This window comes from Eptatretus burgeri, chromosome 2 (genome assembly GCF_056783735.1).
Source record: "Eptatretus burgeri isolate ZD-2024b chromosome 2, Ebu_testis_v1, whole genome shotgun sequence".
Classification (NCBI taxonomy): Eukaryota; Metazoa; Chordata; class Myxini; order Myxiniformes; family Myxinidae; genus Eptatretus; species Eptatretus burgeri.
Window position 1 is genome coordinate 33,657,865 of NC_140962.1, and position 13,894 is coordinate 33,671,758.

Here is a 13,894-nt window from a genome sequence, read left to right on the forward strand (position 1 = left end):
TCCGCCCACAAGCCACCCGGCAAGCTCCGCCAACAATCCACCCGGCAATCTCCGCCCACAATCCACCTGACAACCATGAATGCCAATCCGTCCACAATTCACCCGACAATCTCCGCCCACAAGCCACCCGGCAAGCTCCGCCCACAATCCACCCGGCAATCTCCGCCCACAATCCACCCGACAACCATGAATGCCAATCCGTCCACAATTCACCCGACAATCTCCGCCCACAAGCCACCCGGCAAGCTCCGCCCACAATCCACCCGGCAATCTCCGCCCACAATCCACCCGACAACCATGAATGCCAATCCGTCCACAATTCACCCGACAATCTCCGCCCACAAGCCACCCGGCAAGCTCCGCCCACAATCCACCCGGCAAGCTCCGCCCACAATCCACCCGGCAAGCTCCGCCCACAATCCACCCGGCAAGCTCCGCCCACAATCCACCCCACAATCTCCACACACAATCCACCCGGCAATCTCCGCCCACATCACACCCAACAATAAGTGCGACAGAAGACACAGGACAAAACAGCCAATTATATAACAGCGCGATGTCGCCACGCTGTAATAAAAAAGACTGGAAACAATCGTTCGTGGACACAATGGCAAGATACCTCGAGACTTTATTGTTCGACTTTTGACATTGGTTGTATACATTGCGCGCTCTCGTTTCATATTATGCTCAATGGCTCTTACAGTATTATGAATAATGGAAATTCAGTAGAGTGCGACGTAAAGCAAATTGTTGCGAAACATGTGCGGCGTCATACTGCACAAGATTTTACAAGGCATGTTTTTGTAAAAGCAATTGAGCAAATTATGCCTAAAATACTTATGAAGACGTTGCACATGATGTGTGAACTCACAATGATGTTGCTCACACTGGAATCATTGCTCGAACCTGGGAAAAAAAAAAGAGTGGCTGAGGCATGTGCTGCAACGACATGGTGTGATGACATCAAAATGAGAATGGCATTCTTGGTAATCTGCAGTAGTACAATTTGGATTCCTTTGCAATAAAAAGAGCAACACTGACGATACTTAAACGTTATTTGATACTCAAACGAATGAGCTTTCAAACTTGTCTCCCTCCTCTAAAACCTGGTGGGGGGGGCTTAAGTCTGTCTCTCTGGTGTATACCCTCACTTCAAATGGCATCACAGCCAATTCCACTGGTGAGAAGGCTGAATGCCTCAATTCTGTGTGTGCTTCAAAATATTGTGTCCCCAATCCCTCTCTCTTCCCTGTCATACCTAAATGCTCCTGGACTCTGTGTCGTTTGCACCTCAGAAGGTTCTTTCAACCCTCCGCTCTGACACCATGACTGGACCGGACTCCGGGGCAACGCTGGGTCCCTGTAATGTAAAGCAGTTCCTGCAGCTCGATCTGGAGCACGCATGATCTCACGAGACCCGCGATGTTGCTTCGGCCTCGAATAAAGACAAAAATAGTTCTCTCACTTGGTGTCAGAAGTTAACTGGACCTGCTGCTTTTTAACAAACGACCATCCATAAGTACGGTATGGCGTTTCCGAACTTTGAATACCCGACTATGGATTGGGATGCAGTGGATTTATTTGGAGAATTCACTCGGTTTTGACACCACGTTCAATTCGTGTTCGTGGGCCCGCTATCGGAGCTCAACCCAAAGCAAAACGCCGGGTAGCTGGGCACGTAGATTGGTGCTCATGGCCGTGAGGTTTATAAAACGTTCGCATGGGAGGCGACTGAGAAAGATGATCCCTACAAGGTACTCGATCATTTCGAAACGTATATGCGACCGAGAAAGAACAAGCGGATCGCCCGGCACCGGCTCAAGCAGCGGAAACAAAAGAGTGAGGAGACCTTTGATAACTTTGTAAAGGACCTGAGGATTATTCTCATGGACTGTGAGTATGCCAATCCCAAGGACATTCTAATAGATGGCATTTTTGAATCCAGGGTGCAGGAAAGGTTACTGGATCAAGGTGAAGGACGGTCACTAGCAAAGGCTCTGGAGATTGGACAACAGTTGTTTGAGTTGTCTCGCAAGCAAATCCGCATCGTGCGGAATGAAGATGACTACAAACGAGGTGTCGGCTACCACAGCTCAGACCAAATCGCATCCCAAGCCTCGTGCCTCGTCATCGCAGCTGCAAGCAGTTAAAGCATGCGGTAGATGTGGCAAGGATGAGCGGCATTTGTGGAACCAAAGGAAATGTCCTGTAGTGGGCTCCGCCTGTTCCTATTGCAAACACCCGAACCATTAGATGTTGGTCTGCCGCAGGCGACAGCGACTGGGCAAAACACTCCTCGTGGATGCTGGAGAAAACAAGGAACAACTTAATTGAAGGCAATTCGGAAGTTCTTTGAATATACAAGGTTGACATCATTGGCACTCTGGCAGATGACAAATGGTCCCAGACTGTCAGAGTCAGTGGCATTGCGAACATTACCTTCTGTATTGATACAGAGGCAAGGTGCAATATACTTACACTCAGGGATTTTCAAAGACTACTAGTTTACACTGAACTTCACAAGTCTAAGAGAACCCCGAGGACTTACTCCAACCACATCATTTGGCCAATTGCTTCCACGGATCTTACCCTGGAACTTGAGGGGAGGTCGATATAATAGCTTCATGCGAGTTGGTCATGATTCTGATTCTGGATCAGAATGTAATATCAGGGGAGACCGCTGAGCAACTTGGCCTCATTGCTCGACTGAGTTCCCTGGCAGGGGTTCAGTCAACGGATAATGAATCGATTCCCCCCAGAGCTACGAGATTTTCCCGATATCATCGTTACTTCAGGTACCCTACCAGGGGTCTACCGAATCAAAATACACCCAGCAGCCAATGGGGTTGTCCATGCTGCACGTCAGTGACCCACTGCGCTAATGCCGAGGATCATCGAGGAATTGAACAAGATGGTCAATAACGGTTTCATAACTCTGGTGGAGGAGCCAACTGAGTGGGTCAGCTCAATGGTCGCTGCAGTTCGCAATGGCAAGTGAAGAATATGTTTGGATCCTAAAGATCTCAACAAGGCTATTAAACGTGAGCATTAACCCATGAAGACGGTTGAAGAGGTGGTCTCCAACACACAAAAAGCCAAATTATTCTCAGTGTTGGATACAAAGAGTGGGTTTCTACAGATTCTCCTGGATGAGGAGTCATCAAAACTGATGACCTTCAATACACCGATGGGTCGTTTCCGTTGGCTGAGGCAACTATTTGGATTGAAATGTGCCCCAGAAATATTTCAGCGTATCAGGATCAAATGTTGGATGGCATTATTGGAGCCACAGCGATCATGGACGATATCTTCATTGCAGAACAAGATTGAAATCATCATGACAGCATTTTAAAGCAAGTCACGGAGAAGGCTACATCCTACAACCTTAAATTGAACATGCAAAAATGCAAGGTTCACCAAAAGGAGGTTCAGTATGTTGGGCATCTACTTTTTTTTTTTTTGTATACCTTGTCGAGGCTCGTATGAGAGGTAACACACAACGCACATCAAGGGGGGCATGAGATAAGAGGGGCGGGAGTGAAAAGGACAAAACGGTGGGGAACAGAGACAGGAGATCTGTGGAAGGGAGAGGGATGGGGCGGGGAACATGGGGTATACAAGATGGACATTACAGGGACTTTCAGGAAGGAAAGCAGGGAATTTGAAGGAGGTGGGTTTGGGGTGGATTAACGGGGGTAGAAAAGATCGAGGGTTTGGATGGGGGATGATAAGAAGTGGTGGTGAACAGTTGTTTTGAAGGCCTGGAGGGAAGAATGGGATTGAACAGAGTGAGGGAATTTATTCCAAAGGCGGGAAAAAAAAGAGGAATGAAAGAGTGGAGGTAAGCAGTGATTTGTGATTTTGATAGTTTTACCAGAAGGGGGTTGTTGGTGGACCTTGAGTCCCCTGTGGAAATATGGTGGAGACAAATCGCAGACACAGCAGGAAGAGGGGGGGGGGGAGACCGGAGAGGAGATGGGAGAAGACAGAAAGACCACCGACCTGCCTGCGGTGAGAGAGTGAGAGATCCACAGACTCAACCTCATCGCGGGAGATGCCAATGATCCGAAATGCCTTGGTTTCCACAGCGTGAAGCCAAGAAAGGTGGGAGGCAGGAGAACCAGCCCAGAGGGGAGAGCAGTACTCCATCAGGCTCTGGCCGAAAGCTTTATATGTGGTCAGCAGCTCAGGTGGGCCAGGGAAGGACTTTGCACGACGTTGGATTCCCAGCCGGTGACTGGCTTTGGAGGCCAGGTTTGAAATGTGGCTTTCCCAGGAAAGATCATGGCAGATAGTGAGACCCAGAAGCTTGAAAAAAGGACTTCTTTAAGATGATTGTTGAGAAAGTGGATTGGGGGGGGGGGGTTCCAAACGGTCCTTTTGGAGAGACATAGTGAGAGTGTGAGATTTGTCTGGATTGAAAGACATGTTCCATGTGTTCAACCAGTTTGTGATTTTACCCAGATCTGCAGTGAGTGAAGAAGCTGCTGCTTTCCGGTCTGAGGGATAACAGATGGTACAGCAGAGGGTGGAGTCATCAGCAAAGAGAGTGGGAGCATTTTCGAGAGAGTCGGAGAGATCATTGATGAAAACCAGAAAAAGAACAGGGCCCAGAACAATGCCTTGAGGAACTCCAGCCTGGACAGGAAGAGGGGATGAAAGAACTCCATTTAGGGCCACACGTTGACTGCGACAGGAGAGGAAGTCTGCGAGCCATGAGTGGAGATGGCCTTGGAGACGGACTCGTCTACTTATTGCAGATGGATTCACGCCGGACCCCTCAAGAATTGAAGCCCTCCGTAATATGACTATTCCACGGAATAAAGAGAACGTGCGGCGTTTCCTTACCTCATCGCTTACTTACCTGGATTTGTTGCTTACCTGGCTAAATTTATTCCCCAACTGAGTGAAGTTAATGCACCACTTCGAGCTTCACTGAGAGCTGATTGTATTTTGACTGGCAATCTGCATAGGACCAAGCTTTCCATAAACTATTGGATCTCTGCTGTCAGCAGCCTGTACTGAGATACTATGATGTGAAGGCACCAGTAAAGATCCATGCGGATGCAAGAAAAAGCGGTCTTGGTGTCTTAATGCAGGAGGGGAAGTCGGTTGCATACACTTCGTGATCCCTCTCGGAGGTGGAACAATGGTTTGCTCAGATTGAAAAAGAAATGCTTTTTATCCTCCACGCCTGCATGAAATTCCACTGCTACATATTTGGCAAGACAGTGACTATTTATGGATCACAAGCCACTTCAAGAGATTTTCAAAAAAACCTCTTCTGTCTGCTCCCACGCGCCGACAGAGGGTGCTGTTACATCTGCAGTGGTGCGATCTCGAGGTAGTGTATAAAAGTCGCAAAGACATGCAGCTACCAGGTACACTATCTCGAGCTCATCATACTCACCAGTTGTCAGGACAAGAAGTCAATCTGGAGCAGGTTTCCATGCTAGACTTCATCTCCATCACCAAGGAGGAGTATGTCCAGCTGCAGGAACAGACTCGACAAGTTACAACTTCTGTTGGACGTGATTCACACTGGATGGCAATGAAGTGCCATCCATCAAAATGAAGTGCCCATTCCATTGAGACCATACTGGGATTCAAAGAGTGAGTTAGGTGTCTCTAATGGAATTATCTATAAAGCTATGTGTATCGTAGTGCCACCTAGTCTCTGACAGCACATGCTCTCCATTATCCACAGCTCTCACCTTGGTGCTGTAAAGTGCAAACAGCGTGCTCGCGAAGTGCCCTGTTGGTCAACAATGAACCAACAGATCGAAGAGGCAGTGAAAAACTTCACCACATGAGCAGATTACCAAAATAAGCTTCCTCCGGAACCGCTCATATTGACACAGATTCCAGATTTACCATTCAACCAGATCGCTGTGGACCTAGATTCGAGTTTGAGTCAAAACAATACATTTTGGTTGTCGATTATTATTCGAAATTTGGCGAGGTATGTGAGTGAGCTCAAGGAAATGAGATGCCGCACAATGATTGATGCTCCAAAATCCATCTTTAGTACACATGGTATACCTGAGGGTCTTATGAGCGACAATACATCCTTGTTAGTGTCCAAAGAGTTCAAGTTGTTGTTTTGATGACGGCATTAACCAAACTACTTCCAGCCTTCGATTTGCTCATGCTAACGGTGAAGCTGAAAAAGCAGTGCAAACTGTGGAAGAAAGCGGAGGACAAACATCTGACTTTGTTAGACTACCGCACCACTCCCCGAGAAGGACTACACTTGTCCCCTGCACGGCCGTTGATGGGTAGAAGACCACGTAACAAGCTTCCTGCAAAGCGCAGCTTTTCCCAAAACCAGATGGCTTTCATGAGGTCAAACGACATTTTGACATGGAAAAGACCAAGCAAAAGTTCTATCATGATCGAGTAGTACGAGAGTGGCCACCTTTTCAGGGTCATCAAGTCCGTATGGAACCACTTCCTCGCACTAGAAAATAGGTCCCTGGTGAAATCGTACAAAGACAAGAGTCCCCTAGGTCCTACGTGCTACAAGCAGGAAACCGTTTGTTCGGCAGGAATTGCCAACATCTCTGATCTTCAAACGAGCTGGCCAACCACACTGGCTATGTGAACAAACCGGAGATGGGAAACTCGGATGATGATGAACACTGATATTTCCTTCCCTTCATGTACCAGCAATGGTGATCACTGCAATGTTTCTTCTTTGCCCTCACCCCCCCCCCCCCCACTGCTGTGTTGGATGAACAGCTCCACAAACCTGTTACTTCTACGACTCGCTCAGGCCATGTTGTAAAATGGCCGGACAAACTGAATCTTTGATTTGCTTTGATTTTGTGTGTGGGTTAGGGTTGCTATGTGTGGGTTTATTGTTATTGTTGTTATTATTACTGCTTTGTGTGTTCGAATAAATTGTTAATTTGTTGATTGTTAGTGAAATCCAATCTTTAAGTTTATTTTCATTTATTTATTTTCATTCTGAAGGACAGGAGATGTAACGAAAAGCAATTCCTGTGGCTCGATTTGGAGCACGTGTGATCTCGCGGGACCCGCGATGCTGCTTCAGTCTTGAATTTAAAGAAACAGTTATCTTACAGTCCTTCCTCCGACTCCTTCCCCTCCCTCTGGACTCCCACACCCCCACCCCTTACCCTCCCTCCTCCCACCTCACCCTCCCTCCTCCAACCTTCCCCTCCCTCCTCCCACCTAACTCCTTCCCCTCCCTCCTCACCCCTTCTCCTCCCTCCTCACCCCTTCCCCTCCATCCTCACCCCTTCCCCTCCCTCCTTCAACGTCACCCCTTCCCCTCCCTCCTCTCACCTCACCCCTTCCCCTCCCTCCTCCCACATCACCCCTTCCTCCTCCCACCGCACCCTTCCCCTACCTCCTCCCACCTCACCCCTTCCCCTCCCTCCTCCCTCCTCACCCCTTCCTCTCCCTCCTCCCACGTCACCCCTTCCCCTCCCTCCTCCCACTTCACCCCTTCCCCTCCCTCCTCTCACCTCACCCCTTCCCCTCCCTCCTCCCACCGCACCCTTCTCTCACTCCTCCCACCTCACCCCTTCCCCTCCCCTTCCTCCTCCCACCTCACCCTCCCTCCTCCCACCTCACTCCTTCCCCTCCCTCCTCACCCTTCCCCTCCATCCTCACCCCTTCCCCTCCCTCCTCCACCCTTCTCCCACTTCACCCCCTTCCCTTCCCACCTCACCCCTTCACCTCCATCCTCCCACCTCACCCTTTCCCCTCCATCTTCCCACCTCGCCCCTTCCCCTCCCTCCTCCCACCTCGCCCCTTCCCCTCCCTCCTCCCACCTCACTCCTTCCCCTCCCTCCTCCCACCTCGCCCCTTCCCCTCCCTCCTCCCACCTCACTCCTTCCCCTCCCTCCTCCCACTTCCCTCCCTCCTCACACCTTCCCTCCCTCCTCCTACCTCACCCATTCCCCTCCCTCCTCCCACCTCACCCCTCCCCCTCCCTCCTCCCACCTCACCCCCTCCCTCCTCCCACCTCACCCCTCCCTCCTCCCACGTCACACCTTCCCCTCCATCCTCCCACGTCACCCCTTCCCCTCCCTCCTCCCACGTCACCCCTTCTCCTCCCTCCTCCCACCTCACCCCTCCCTCCTCCCACGTCACCCCTTCCCCTCCCTCCTCCCACGTCACCCCTTCTCCTCCCTCATCCCACCTCACCCCTCCCTCCTCCCACCTCACCCCTCCCTCCCTCCTCCCACGTCACCCCTTCCCCTCCCTCCTCCCACGTCACACCTTCCCCTCCATCCTCCCACGTCACCCCTTCCCCTCCCTCCTCCCACGTCACACCTTCCCTCCATCCTCCCACGTCACCCCTTCCCCTCCCTCCTCCCACGTCACCCCTTCTCCTCCCTCATCCCACCTCACCCCTCCCTCCTCCCACCTCACCCCTCCCCTCCCTCCTCCCACGTCACGCCTTCCCCTCCCTCCTTCTACCTCACCCCTTCCCCTCCCTCCTCCCACCGCACCCCTACCCCTCCATCCTCACACTTTACCCCTTCCACCTCCCTCCTCCCACTTTATCCCCTCCCACCTTCCCCTCCCTCCTCACACTTTACCCCTTCCCTCCCTCCTCCCACCCCTTCTTCCAAACTCCCATCCCACCAATTTCCCTCCCTCCTCCCACCTCCACCCTTTCCCTTCCCCCTCCCACCTCCACCCTTTCCCTTCCCCCTCCCACAGAGGTACCTGGCATTGCCCGGGATCTAACGTACATTTATTGGAGTACCACAATTAAGCACATGTTTAGAGACAAAACATTTCATTTATCAAGCTGCAACATGTCAATGGAAACAAACATTATTGTAATGATTTGGGGGAAACAATATTGAATATTTTTCCATCAAGGGCCAGAAGATGCGGTTCTAAGAACCGCATGCCTCCAAGGCATTGGCATCCAACATATAGTGGTCCCCAGACAGTTATTCCATTAATATACGTTTCGATAGTCCCTTCCTTTTTGTCCAGCGGGACAATGGGACGTGCGTTGCGGGGATCTCATAGCTTGGTCTGTTTACACCACTCGAACTTCATTTCTACTCTTCTTTTCTGCTTATCCCTGAGGTAAATCCGAATTTGGGTCCTCGAGGAGGACAGCACGTGCAGCACATGCCATGGCCGGGGGAGGGGAATACAAAGCCACAACAACAGCACAGCTGCGAGGATACAGTGATACCCTTGAAGGAACCTCTGTCACAAGCTCGAGATAATTGTCGGACGTTTCCAATGATCTGGGATGAGATTGCTGGTTGCGTTGAAAAGGCATACGAATGAATATCTCTTAAAGAGGCTGCACGGATGTTGTTTTTCACAACACAGAAGTAAATGACCCAATATCGACGAGAGCGTGGCTGGCAGCTTGGTGCCAATAACTACATCGTCGGAGGCCGATAATAGTAAAACGACAACCACGCCATCTTGTGCAAGATACGGGCGGCGCGTACTTTTCAACCCATTTCTGGACTAATTATATCGGCATCCTCTTTTCCCTCCATTTCTCCATCTGACACATATCTATGTCCTTTTTCATTCCAAACCTCCAATTATTATATCCAATCGTTCCCCTCAATGCCCGACACAGATCGGAGTTGGCCCCGTGCACACGATAACAGAATCGGGCGAATACGCACGCTGGCCACGTGCTTCATGGCGGATCCGCGCGCACTGTACGGAACGTGCTCGAAGGTAGACCCGTGCTCAGCTCGTGACACCTTATTATCGTACAGAGCAGGGCATAGATGGCACACATCTTGTTCTGCTCTGTGCATGGGTTTACCCCATCTTACCTTCGATCCTCGCTGGTGGCTGCGGGTGTTTCCCGTTGACGGGGACCCCTTCTCACCTCTCTGGCCGGTGAGGCCACGATCAGGCAGGGGCAAGCTGTACAGCTCGGGCAGCGTGGCGCATCACGGACAGGCACATTGACCAGCGCTAGCCGGGGGTGCCCGGGCGGGCATGCGGGACTGATGCCGCCCTCGGCCGTCGTTGGGGCATGGCCCGGGAGTTCGTGCAAGGCAATTCATGTCGCGGAGTTTGGGGTGGGGCAATTCATATGTTGTGAGGTCGTAGCGAGACGATTCCACAGCTTGGGGTCATCTTGCCGGAAGTGGAGTGGAGCCGCTTCTGACCATCGCGGCCCTGCAGCACGGGGGCCGGGGCCAACCAGAGTGCCCAATTCGGGTGACGACACATCGCTTCCGGATGACCCCCACCCCACACCGTGGGGTTTATAAAAGGCGGATAGCGAAGCTGTTCTCTGTCTCTCTCTCGCGCGCTGGATCTCCAACTCGCCTTCTCCTCCCATTCACCTGCGACTCCGCCTTCTTCACCCGTCGTCATCGCCTGCAAATCTACCTCCACTACTCCGCCCTTCTTTGCCCACACGTCGCTGACCCCACCCACCCACCTGGTCCCGTCTATCACTCCGCCCACTCGCCGTCGACCCTGCCTTCTCCACCCATTCCGCCCCCGACTCCGCCTTCTCCACCCAAGTCCCTCCCTTCACACCCGACGGTTGCATCTTGTTCTCTGGGCTGACGCTAGCTGCATGAAGTGTCACAAAGCAAGAAATGGCACGCCATCTATCAGGGAGGTATCGCCCAGCGGAGCATCCCCCCAAAACGTATTGGTGGCACGATCAGGCAATCGTGCAAAGTATTCAGAGACCATTAGCCTCATCTCCTCTCCTCCCTTTTATCTCCATTAACTCCTCTTCATCGGATTTTGTGTATGTTGGTCTTGGCACCTGTTTACGTAAGTTAAGATTGCAGAAGATTATTATTATTTCGGGTTAAGTCTGCTCTGTGTCTGCTTTTGTAAATTGCTTGTACATTGTCGCAACTCACGCTTCTTTCTATCCCTGCATTACACACACGAATAAAACAACCTTCGCTGTATCACATAACTTTCCTCGCCAGCTTGTATATAAATTATTATGAGAAATGTTCCCACCTCGTTTTTGTCTGTTCCTTCATTGATCCAGCATGGTCTGAATCCTAGCTTAGTCGGGGCTTTATTCCCAACGATCCGTTCCTTTTAGCCGGTACGTCCTTGGCAGTGTCGCTCGGCTGCTTTTGATCCGGTAAAGTGATACAGTTCTGACAAGGTGTCCCGAGGGTGTGTTCCCCGGTAATTAAATCATGTGATTAATTAGGTAATCCGGTTAACCCATAGACGGGAGGACCCTAGGTCACGCGGTTGAGTTATTGGCATTCACAGCCGGTTAGCGACCCACTGCATCATGGAATTATCCGTGTGCGATGGCCTACCATTCCGGGGAGTCTGGTGGGAACCGGAGATAGCTTCCCCTCCTGGCGGTCTTCTCACCCGACCCCCGGCCCGCAACAACATATATCATCAATTGTTTGGTATCCCAAATCTCGAGTAGCCTACATATAGTTAACCATGTGAAAAAGATATTTGAAATCTGTTTTGTTGTCAGACAATCGGAATGCACTCTCAACAACTACATAGGTATACGGATCAAAATTGCTTGTTTTAAAACTTTCGCAGGCTACATATATATCTATATTTTTTTTTCTCATACGAGATATATATAAAGCCTGATGTTGGCTTAGTGGTTAGGGTGGTGGCTTGGGATCCCAGGGTCCTGAGTTCAAGCCCCGTTGGCTGCTGAATTAACACCAGGGGGTTGACTCAGCCTGTCATCCTTCTGAGGTCGGCAAAATGAGTACCAGTGTACTGGGCCGGTGTATACCCCGGTTAAAATAGGTGTACCATATCCCTGTGTGTCGTAAGAGGCGACCAGGGTTGGCGTCAGGAAGGGCATCCGGCCATAAAACATTGCCTCAAGAAAAAGCCAAACCCCTGCACAGCAGGGAAAAATGGCTGTAAAAACGGTCATTTTATACGAGATATATATATAATATTATATTAAGTCTCATACGAGCCTCGATTAAAAATAAATAAATAAAAAAGTGAAGTGTCAAATTGTCCACTGCTCCCGAGCAATTCCGTCTCCATGAGCTGCATGGTGGCATCACCTGGTTCCCCGGTAATGTCGCGCGCTGGAGTATTTGTTATTTATTTATCTCGCATGGGGGTGATGTTCTTTGAATGTAACTCTACTTGTTTTAATGTTGTTTTGCATGTTTTTCCCTTAAAAAACAGACATAATAACTACTTTCATGTATTTTTAGATCTGTATTTATTTCTAACTCTTGGTGCCTAACTTTGAAAGAACTAGGTACAGGGCATCACATGTAGAGGAGTCTCCTGTAATTACTTCATACTGTCGTGGCCAAAAATATTGGCACCCTTGCACTTTTTCAAATAACTCACAATTTTCTCTAAAAATAAGTTGAAATTGACAAAAGTACTTGGTCTCCACAATTCCTTATTTCACTGTTAATATTATGCAACCTTGGTTTTTGATTCAGAACTTAATATATGCTTTTAAATCAGAGAATACAAAGAAATGGCATAGACAAAATCATTGACACCCTCGACTTAATGTTTGGTAGCACAGTCTTTGGACCAAATAACTGCAGTAAAGCACTTCCTATAGCCATGAATGAGCTTCCTACATCACTATAATGGTAGTTTGGCCCACTCTTCTTACAGTGCAAACTGCTCCAGTTCTTCCAGATTTGAAGGGTGCCTTTGGCCAACTGCTGTTTTCAGATCTCCCCACAGGTGTTCAATGGGATTTAGATCTGGACTCCTTGCTGGCCAATTCAGAACAGTACAGCGTTTTGTCTTGAACCATTCGTGGGTGCTTTTTGAAATGTTTGGTGTCATTGTCCTGTTGCAAGACCAATGACCTTCGATGGAGACCCAGCTTTCTCTTTTCTCACAAGACGGAGAATCTTGTGTCTGACCTCCTCAGACAATTTTCTGGTTTTCTTTCTTTTCTCCATGCTCATTGCGGTACACACAGTGACACAAAACAGCAGAATGACTCCTTTTCACTGTTCAAACTGGTTGAATGAGTGATTTATATGACTTTTCCCATGACCTTGAACATTGCGCTCCAAAATTCCTTGGTAATCTCCTGATTTCATGATGCCATGCACACATTCAAGGCACCCAGTGCAAGAAGCAGCACAGCAACCCCAAAACATCACTGAACCTCCTCCATGTTTGGCTGTAGGGAAGGTGTTCTTTTCTTTGAAGACTTCATTTTGTTTTCCGCAAACTTAGGGATGATGTGCTTTCCAAGAAGCTCTAATTTGGTCTCATCCGTCCACAGGACATTCTCCCAGAAGGATTTTGGCTTGTTCATGCATGTTTTGGCAAATTCCAGTCGGGCTTTCTTGTCTCTGTGTCTCTGTGTCTCTGTGTCTCTGTGTCTCTGTGTCTCTGTGTCTCTCTCTCTCTCTCTCTCTCTCTCTCTCTCTCTCTCTCTCTCTCTCTCTCTCTCTCTCTCTCTCTCTCTCTCTCTCTCTCTCTCTCTCTCTCTCTCTCTCTCTCTCTCAGCAGTGGGGTCCTCCTGGGTCTCCTACCATAGCACCCCCTGTCATTGAGTTGGCGACGGATGGTGCGAGTTGAAACTGTCGTACCTTGTATCTGAAGATCAGTTTGAATCTGTTTGGCAGTTGATTGAGGTGCTTTCTCTACCATTCAAACAATCCTTCGCTGCAATTTTTGATCAAGTTTTCTCTTGCGGCCACGTCCAGGGAGGTTGGCGACAGTGCCATGGACCTTAATCTTCCTGATAACGTTGCGTACGGTGGACACAGGAACATCAATGTCTCTGGAGATGGACTTGTCCCCTTGAGATTGTCCATGCTTGGCTACAATCTTGTGTCTGACCTCCTCAGACAATTCTCTGGTTTTCTTTCTTTTCTCCATGCTCATTGTGGTACACACAGTGACACAAAACAGCAGAATGACTCCTTTTCACTGTTCAAACTGG

General features: G+C 49.7%; 1 protein-coding gene across 1 annotated transcript in view; it reads right to left on the reverse strand.

Moving 5' to 3' along the window:
• Window positions 1-602: 602 nt before the first annotated feature.
• LOC147031775 (uncharacterized) overlaps window positions 603-13,894 on the reverse strand; it is a 96,829-nt gene continuing 83,537 nt past the window's right edge. Inside the window, exon 13 of the mRNA XM_085867454.1 lies at window positions 603-906. The gene's annotated coding sequence lies outside the window, so the exon portion shown is untranslated. The remainder of the gene's footprint in view (window positions 907-13,894) is intronic.